Consider the following 9,507-nt stretch of genomic DNA (forward strand, 5'->3'; position numbering starts at 1 on the left):
TCCTTCTTTCACCTCCAGGGTCCTTATATTAAAGAAAACGAACATGGGGTAACTATGATATACACTCGTAATGCTGAGAAAAATGCTATTTTCTAAAAAAAAATCGGTGGTCCGGCTGTTTCGTGGATTATCTCTGAAGTAAGTTATTCACATATATAAGCCAGTATTTTCGTTAATAATAGCAGGAATGTAATGAAATTCACAGAGAACATAAAGGAAAGATTGTTTTACAAGCAAATGGTTGCCTTTTTGAGATATCATAATTTGTTTTTTTATTTTTGTGAGGGCAAAAGTCAGATATTTGGCTGAATGTCAAAACTATACAAACTTTATTTTTTTTTTAAGAATGAAGAAAGGATAAATTACAGTTTGGATAATCATCAGAAATACAGTTTAGCATTGTTTTATGCATAGATAATGCCAAAACAGCTTCTCCAAGTCCCATTACGAAAATACTGTTCAATATGTATGATTATTAGTAAATAATTTTTTTCTCAGTTGTTTTTTGAGCTATCTTATTGGAACTTGGTCACATTACTATTGAAACGTGCTTCTTTACGTGGAAAAAAATTAAAGAAATCGAACGAAAATAAAGAAGTTCATGGACAGAGGCTATTACCCCCCTTAGTCTTCATGGAAGGGGATTCCCCTTCCAAACAGTAATTTCTCCATCCTCTCCCCTCTTCCCATCTTCCATACACTAAGAAGAATCTTCAATAAAGGTAAGTGTCATGTTGTTATTGTTTTATTCTTCATGTCTCATTGTTTTCTGTGTATGTACATCTATATTTCATGTAAAAAAAATTTTCTTTTAATACTTTTGGGTGTCTGGAACAGATTAATTAGATTTACATTATTTCTTATGGGAAAAAGGGTTTTGCAAATTGTCAATTTTGCCATTAGTCACACTCTCTGGAACAGATTAATTCCAAAAAACAAGGGTCCACTGTACTTTGTTTGTAAGTTAATGAGAGTGGAAAATCCTTGTTTGTAAAGATAGACAGTTGCAAATGGCAGTAGTATTTTTATTGCTTTCTCATGTGCAATTTTGAAAGCCTTTGCAACTTCTGACATCCAAAAAAAGGGCAGATCTGCATTGTTCTTAAGAAATGGCCCTACTAATTAGATTTTTTATTTTATTAAGAAACTAAACATTATTTGTTTGAAAACATTTTTCTTTCAACAAACCGGCTGTATCCCACCAAGGCAGGGTGGCTCAAAAAGAAAAACAAGTTTCTCTTTTTAACTTTAGTAATGTATACAGGAGAAGTAAAGGATTATTTGGTAGAGCTGAAAGCGGGTGGTTAATGATAAACGTCTTTGGAGGCTTCTTACTTTATTTGCAAAGTAGTGGTGGGTACACAGGCTTGTGTGTTGTGCCCATGGCCCGGGAGGGCATCCCATGAGAGGAGAGAGCTACTAGTAGGCCTTGTGTCTTCCTGCTAGGCCGCTGTGTGAGTGAGAGAGTGTGGGACCAGCTTCTCACAGACCTGGACAGGCCCAGAGGGCAGCACTTTAGTGGCACAAAATATGAACTAAGCTGGCAGACAGCATGGGCTGTCTGTGCAGACAGTACAGGCTGTCTACATACGCTCAGCCACCTACCTCGCGTCGTCCCGATGCGACAATACTGGTGGTAAAAGAAACTCGGTCTCTCTCGTAGGAACAGGGCACAGAACACAAAATGAAAACATGTATATACATATAGACATTAAAAAAAAAACTTCCTACAGGGAGGGAAGAAAAAAACACGTGGGGTGTGCTAAACATCGTGGTCATAGGCAGTGAGCGTCGAAGGGCATCACTGCATGCCTTCCTGCGTCTGGACAGGTACTGCAACACAGGAGACATTGCTGCGGCTGAGCTGTGACGTAACAGGGTATGGTCTCCTCTGGAACGGTGAAGCAGTCATCGTAGGAGTCGCTGCAGGTTTTCACTCAACCTGGGGCACGACATGCTGGTGCCCTCGAGTGAGGCGTCGACAAAACTAGGCAACTGGGCAGGGCTTCTGGCAAGCGACTCAGGAGGACACTTCTCAACTGGTACTGTCGCTGGGCTGTCACTGCTGGCGAGTCGTGGCAGAGACGACTGGGAGTTGTAACATCATACACCAGACTGCAGTGAGCGAGCTAGCAGTCAAAGTGACATCATCTTCGTGCAGGCTGCTCACTGAAGCTTGTGACAAGAGGCTGACACAGCGCCTGCCGACAGGGCTAACTGCGGCTTGACGAGTGTCATTCTCTTGGCAGTTGGAGTTACAGCAGAGGTTAGTCTAAGCATCCCCAGACTTGTTTCTCTACATATAACTGCACTCTGAAGGTCTGGAGGTGAAGTGAAACAAATCTCGATGGGAATCGTAGCAGGTACAATTCTGCAGAACATCTATGAGCGACGAGCATAAGAGCTTTCTGTACAAGGGGGCTCGGGCTCAGGGCTGTCTGATATCAGCTGTCAAATACACTGGTCACATCGGGTGACTTAGCACAGTGGTGCTACTCAGGTCTGGCTCAGACCTCACTGGACACACTGAAACTACACACACCTGCGGTACATGCGGTACAACATGGCTTAAACTAACAAATGATGTTTTTCTGCACAAAACTGACACTAAGCTATCTACTAACATGTGAGAACACTGACTGAGAGGAATTATTTAACACACGATATATATCTTCTCTCAATCTTCTCGACAATACTGAAATAATTACTAGAAACACTCGATGTGACATCATGTGATGTCAGGCGTGATGTCGTGAGGTGACGTCAGCAGCACTGTGACGTCAGCAGACATCTCGAGGTGACGGCAGCAGACATCATGAGGTGACGTCAGGCAGACATCGTGACGTCATGAAGTCGGGCAGCATCGTCGGTGACGTCAATGTGATGCGGGCAGCAGACCACAGCATGAGGCCTGGGACATCTAGCTCGGTAACTCACTTGGCTTGTAGATCCATGTGACATCGCCCACACCCAACATGGCGTCGGGATCCACATGGCTTGCTGATCTACGTGGCATGCCGATCCACGTGGCTTGCTGATCTATGTGGCATGCTGATCCGCGTAGCTTCGAGTGGCCTCGGGCACTCGGATACACAGCTCTGGCAATGAATTCACACGAAAAACAGCAGAAAACACAGCAGAGGGAGTGAGTACATAGTGGTGGAGTGTGGTGGTAGGCTGGTGAGGAGTGAGTAGGGCGAGCATGGGCGAGGCGAGGAAATGGCCACTTCCTCTCCCTCCTACAAACACGTGGAGAAACTCTCACTGGACGCAGAAATCACCACGAAACTCACCTCTGGCTTGCTGAAACAGCTGTGCTGAGCTGAACAACAACAGCAACATACAAGTGATGCTGAACACGTGACTTGAGAAACAGCATGGGACGCTGTTGCGTGGGGTCACTGGGACGCCAATTACAATTCTCGAAGAAATTCGGCAAATTTCGGCTAGATCCTGCTCGTACCTGTGTCTAGATGCTCAAACATGCAGACATGACATCAGGATAACTCGTTGAGAGACGGATGCTTCTTGTATAGGGTGATAAAGTGAAGATGACTTCATCCCTCTTCCTTCCTCTCTCCGGGCAAACACAACTGCTGCGACCACCGCTTCCCACCAATGTGAACCAAGATTAATTGGTATTATGGTAGCAGGGTTCAATGATACGTCTTCGGAGGCTTCTTACTTTAATTGCAAAGTTGTGGTGGGTACACAGGCTTGTGTGTTGTGCCCATGGCCCGGGAGGGCCATCCCACGAGAGAGAGCAACTAGTACGCCTTGTGTCTTGCTGCCTGGTCGCTGAGAGAGTCAGTGTGTGGGACCAGCTTCCCACAGACCTGGACAGGCCCAGAGGGCAGCACTTTAGTGGCATGAAATATGAACTAAGCTGGCAGACAGCATGGGCTGTTTGTGCAGACAGTACATGCTGTCTACAGAAGGGGTTACTAGCCCTTTGCTCCCGGCATTTTAGTAGACTCTTACGACACTCATGGCTTATGGAGGAGGAATTCTGTTCCACTTCCCCATGGAGAATTTGTTTGAAAACATATTACTAATAATTTTCCTTGTTTATTAATAATTTTTGTGCAATTTTATTTAAATGCTTTTTGAGTCTTTATTACCCCCAAGATTTTCATTTTTACTCCATTTGGGGTAATTTACCCCAATTTCCCGACCTAGGACCGAAACGTCCATATCGGACCGTTGTCCCTAGGTCATTCTGATGCAGACGACTTTTTTGGTCCAGTATGGACCAAAACATCAAAGGTTTCTTTCTGCTATGTATTGGAGTTGTGTATTGCACATTCCTTTGTAGAATTCTCTTTTCAACTGGCATACTGTGGATATTGACTTGACATTCAGTCATCATTGTTAACATGTAGTTATTCTTGGCTAACATGTTTAATAAGCTAATGATGTAAAAGATGATGTGAACTATGGTAGTATAACAGTGTACAAGGACAGCACAGCATGGTGCTGAGAACTATGGTACAGGTCGGCCATCACTAATCCGGCATCATTGGGGCCTGTAGTGTGCCAGATTAATGAGTTTGCTGGATTACAGAGTGGTTAGGTTTGAATACACTTAATTAACCTATAAATAGAGAGACTTTCTGCTACATCTTCCTCATTTTCATCACAGCTTTCTCCTTCACTGGCTTGTTGCTGTGGATTTACATCCATCTGCACAATTTCTGAGTCAGTATAATGATGAAATTTAAAATTATGCTAGCAGTAATTAGTGCAGGATTACTGATGGAATCGGATAACTGATTGGCGGATTAGTGATGGCCAACCTGTAGTACAACACTCATGGCTTGGCTGCTCTCTCTCCTCTTTTGTTAATCTGTTTTTATCATGTGTTTAAACAGAGATTAAAACTGAGCATACCAATGTTTCTATAAGGAAATAAAGCAAGGTTTCTTTTTCCAGGATGTGTATGACAGAGCAGAGACTGGTGCTGTCTGGATGTGTATAGGGAACCAAGGACTGGTACCATCAGAACATGTATAACCAGAGACTGGTACCATCAGAACATGTATAACCAGAGACTGGTACCATCAGAACATGTATAACCAGAGACTGGTACCATCAGAACATGTATAACCAGACACTGGTACCATCATAACATGTATAACCAGAGACTGATACCATCAGACCGTGTATAACCAGAGACTGGTACCATCAGACTGTGTATAACCAGAGACTGGTACCATCAGACTGTGTATAACCAGAGACTGGTACCATCAGACTGTGTATAACCAGAGACTGGTACCATCAGACCGAGTATAACCAGAGACTGGTACCATCAGACCGTGTATAACCAGAGACTGGTACCATCAGACCGTGTATAACCAGAGACTGGTACCATCAGACCGTGTATAACCAGAGACTGGTACCATCAGACCGTGTATAACCAGAGACTGGTACCATCAGACCGTGTATAACCAGAGACTGGTACCATCAGACCGTGTATAACCAGAGACTGGTACCATCAGACCGTGTATAACCAGAGACTGGTACCAACCAACAATGTAAAATATATCTGGCTCCACATTGTCTTAATTTCTCATAACTACTGTCATTGTTTCTTGCTCAGGTTACAAAACACGCTCTTATTGAAAAGATGATTCACTCAGTGTAAAACTTTGAGATAATGACTTGATGAAGCCCTATAGAGATTTAATTGTTATCTCAGTAGCTTGTTCAGCAATTTATATCATCGTCTTCAGACTTGTCACCAGTACGGTATTTCACTTGTATTTTGTTTTGGCAGTTGAAAAGATCTGAACCAGTACACGTAATATGTGCTCATTGATTATGATTTTTCCAGAATGGTTGGTAATACATACCACTGTGGATAAAATACTGTGATATTTCTTGAACATTTCTGAGTGAGTTTTCTCTGAACTCATTATCTAGAATGAACAGATTGTCATACTGTTCTCTTGTGGTTGTTGGGATAATATTAAAACTTTGAGAATTGTATATATATATATCTACAGTATTTCTCCACAGAAAGAAGAGTACAGTTAGGTGGTGTGTTTGTTCCCACTGAGAGGCTAGAACCTAGACTCACTTGTTCTGAGTGGCTTGCAAGGTTTTAGAGAGAAGATTCATTTCGTTGAACAAATTTGTACCATCACAACATTTTGTTCCATATAAAGCGTTATCAAGTCATTACTTGCTAGAGTTCTCTGCAGAATGTAATGCTGTCCTGATAAAAAAAAAAATAAATTGCAACACACGATGTTTTGTCAGTGTTGTTGATGGTGCGTCATTTATATCCAAGGGTCCAGTGCTTTGCATAAATATAATGCATATAATAATAATAAATGAAAATATGCTTTTAAATTGAATCAGTTATCACTAAATATCCATGTAAACTGTTGCCAACTCTTAACTAAACATGCATTGTGGTTATGAGGTGTACAAGTTATTGGGAGACAGGTATGTGTACAGGTGTACCTTGCTTCAAGGTGCTTCACTTTAGAGAGCTTTGCTAATATGTACTGTGCTTTTCAGTTATATTCATGTTTATTATTTTTAGTGCTTACCTTGCTCTTAAGATGGTTTTCACCTTTTATTTATTAGTATATTTACTTTTGCATATTTTTTTTAGGTATAGCACTGTTGCACACTTTATAAATGATGATGTAAACATGTTTTAAGGCTTTTATATGCACTGGCAAGTGAAAAAAAATAAGGCTGTGATTTGCCTTAAGGCAATATTGGCTTTGTGGCGTTGGTCTGGAACCTAACCCGCCACTTTAGGGAGGTATGCCTGTACAGCGCTGCATCAACATTCTTTGATGTTACCTCACATTCTGTACAAATGTGTAAAATAAATATTTTTATGACCTAATCATTCTGGGGGTCACTGCCATACCAGTATATTTACTAATATATTTTATTATGGGACCTCAATATTAATTAGATTATTGTTATAAGAGCAAGATTACTGAGCTGGAAAACTTTGAGAACCTTCACTGCTCATATACACTAAGTCAGCCATATGGACCACTGTGAATGCTTGATGTCCCTTCAACTGTATTCCTTGGAATGTAGGCAAGAAGGGTACATAATAATTTACACTTGGGAAATTCTGGAGGGATTGGTCCCAAGCTTAAACACTGAAATTACTCCACATGGCAGCAAGAGACTTGATAGACAGTGCAAAGTACCTCCATTAAAAGATAGGACATGATAGGTACACTAAGAGAAAACTCAGCAAGTGTCAGAAGTGCCCAGTACTTCAGTGCCCTCCTTCAATTCAGTGCCTGACCAACCAGGCTGTGGTTTATATGTTGGATTACGTGTAACCAGCAGTAACAACCTGGTTAAATCGGACCTTGATCCTCCAGGAGGCCTGGTCTAGGACCAGGCCACAGGTGTTTCCCCCCATAAACATTTTACAGGTACCCTATCCTGCAGATATAGGATAACATAATAGTGTGACACTGCTCCCACCAGCTGTTGATACATATCTAATGCCACCATAGACAACTTGGTTGTTAATAATAATGTGCAAATATAGAGTTTACACAGTCTGCTGTTAATTTAGTTAACTGAAATTACTAAACTTTACAATAGAAATGGGCACAGACTGCAGACATCTTAATATATGCAGTTTATAAACCAAGACTCGCTAAACTATATTTTTTTTGTGTGTGATTACATGTTTGTAACCACAAGAGCACGAATATGTTGATGGTGTCCTGTCTTCACTGTTGATGTTGTCAGGTGTTAGTTGATAGCAGGTTTGTGCTTCACCAGTCATTATGGCTTTATCTAAACTACCTGGTGTGAGTATACTGGAGATTTCTAACTTAGCAATCATAAATTATAAACATCCATTTTTACATAAGACACTGAGGAAGGAATTAATGTCCTACAATCTCTGAACTGTGGTACAAGTATGTTTGAAACATTACCATCCAGTGTTCTGTTGTTTGCAAGTTGAAACACCAGCAACAACTGTGACACTCGTTGAAACGCCAGTAGCAGCTGTCTTGTTGAAACTCCAGCGACAGCTGTCTCGTTGAAACGCCAGCGACAACTGTGACACTCGTTGAAACGCCAGTAGCAGCTGTCTCGTTGAAACGCCAGCGACAGCTGTCTCGTTGAAACGCCAGCGACAGCTGTCTCGTTGAAACGCCAGCGACAGCTGTCTCGTTGAAACGCCAGCGACAGCTGTCTCGTTGAAACGCCAGCGACAGCTGTCTCGCTGAAACGCCAGCGACAGCTGTCTCGCTGAAACGCCAGCGACAGCTGTCTCGCTGAAACGCCAGCGACAGCTGTCTCGCTGAAACGCCAGCGACAGCTGTCTCGCTGAAACGCCAGCGACAGCTGTCTCGCTGAAACGCCAGCGGCAGCTGTCTCGCTGAAACGCCAGCGGCAGCTGTCTCGCTGAAACGCCAGCGGCAGCCGTCTCGCTGAAATGCCAGCGGCAGCCGTGTCGCTGAAACGCCAGCGGCAGCCGTGTCGCTGAAACGCCAGCGGCAGCCGTGTCGCTGAAACGCCAGCGGCAGCCGTGTCGCTGAAACGCCAGCGGCAGCCGTGTCGCTGAAACGCCAGCGGCAGCCGTGTCGCTGAAACGCCAGCGGCAGCCGTGTCGCCGAAACGCCAGCGGCAGCCGTGTCGCCGAAACGCCAGCGGCAGCCGTGTCGCCGAAACGCCAGCGGCAGCCGTGTCGCCGAAACGCCAGCGGCAGCCGTGTCGCCGAAACGCCAGCGGCAGCCGTGTCGCCGAAACGCCAGCGGCAGCCGTGTCGCAGAAACGCCAGCGGCAGCCGTGTCGCCGAAACGCCAGCGGCAGCCGTGTCGCCGAAACGCCAGCGGCAGCCGTGTCGCCAAAACGCCAGCGGCAGCCGTGTCGCCGAAACGCCAGCGGCAGCCGTGTCGCCGAAACGCCAGCGGCAGCCGTGTCGCCGAAACGCCAGCGGCAGCCGTGTCGCCGAAACGCCAGCGGCAGCCGTGTCGCCGAAACGCCAGCGGCAGCCGTCTCGCTGAAACGCCAGCGGCACCCGTGTCGCTGAAACGCCAGCGGCACCCGTGTCGCCGAAACGCCAGCGGCACCCGTCTCGCCGAAACGCCAGCGGCACCCGTCTCGCCGAAACGCCAGCGGCACCCGTCTCGCCGAAACGCCAGCGGCACCCGTCTCGCCGAAACGCCAGCGGCAGCCGTCTCGCCGAAACGCCAGCGGCAGCCGTCTCGCCGAAACGCCAGCGGCAGCCGTCTCGCCGAAACGCCAGCGGCAGCCGTCTCGCCGAAACGCCAGCGGCAGCCGTCTCGCCGAAACGCCAGCGGCAGCCGTCTCGCCGAAACGCCAGCGGCAGCCGTCTCGCCGAAACGCCAGCGGCAGCCGTCTCGCCGAAACGCCAGCGGCAGCCGTCTCGCCGAAACGCCAGCGGCAGCCGTCTCGCCGAAACGCCAGCGGCAGCCGTCTCGCCGAAACGCCAGCGGCAGCCGTCTCGCCGAAACGCCAGCGGCAGCCGTCTCGCCGAAA

General features: G+C 45.7%; 1 protein-coding gene across 1 annotated transcript in view; it reads left to right on the forward strand.

Moving 5' to 3' along the window:
• LOC128705976 (golgin subfamily B member 1-like) overlaps nucleotides 1-6,865 on the forward strand; it is a 120,442-nt gene extending 113,577 nt beyond the window's left edge. Inside the window, exon 10 of the mRNA XM_070093845.1 lies at nucleotides 4,933-6,865. The gene's annotated coding sequence lies outside the window, so the exon portion shown is untranslated. The remainder of the gene's footprint in view (nucleotides 1-4,932) is intronic.
• The last annotated feature ends 2,642 nt before the right edge of the window (nucleotides 6,866-9,507 follow it).

The sequence above is a fragment of the Cherax quadricarinatus genome, chromosome 43 (genome assembly GCF_038502225.1).
Source record: "Cherax quadricarinatus isolate ZL_2023a chromosome 43, ASM3850222v1, whole genome shotgun sequence".
In the NCBI taxonomy this organism is placed as follows: domain Eukaryota; kingdom Metazoa; phylum Arthropoda; class Malacostraca; order Decapoda; family Parastacidae; genus Cherax; species Cherax quadricarinatus.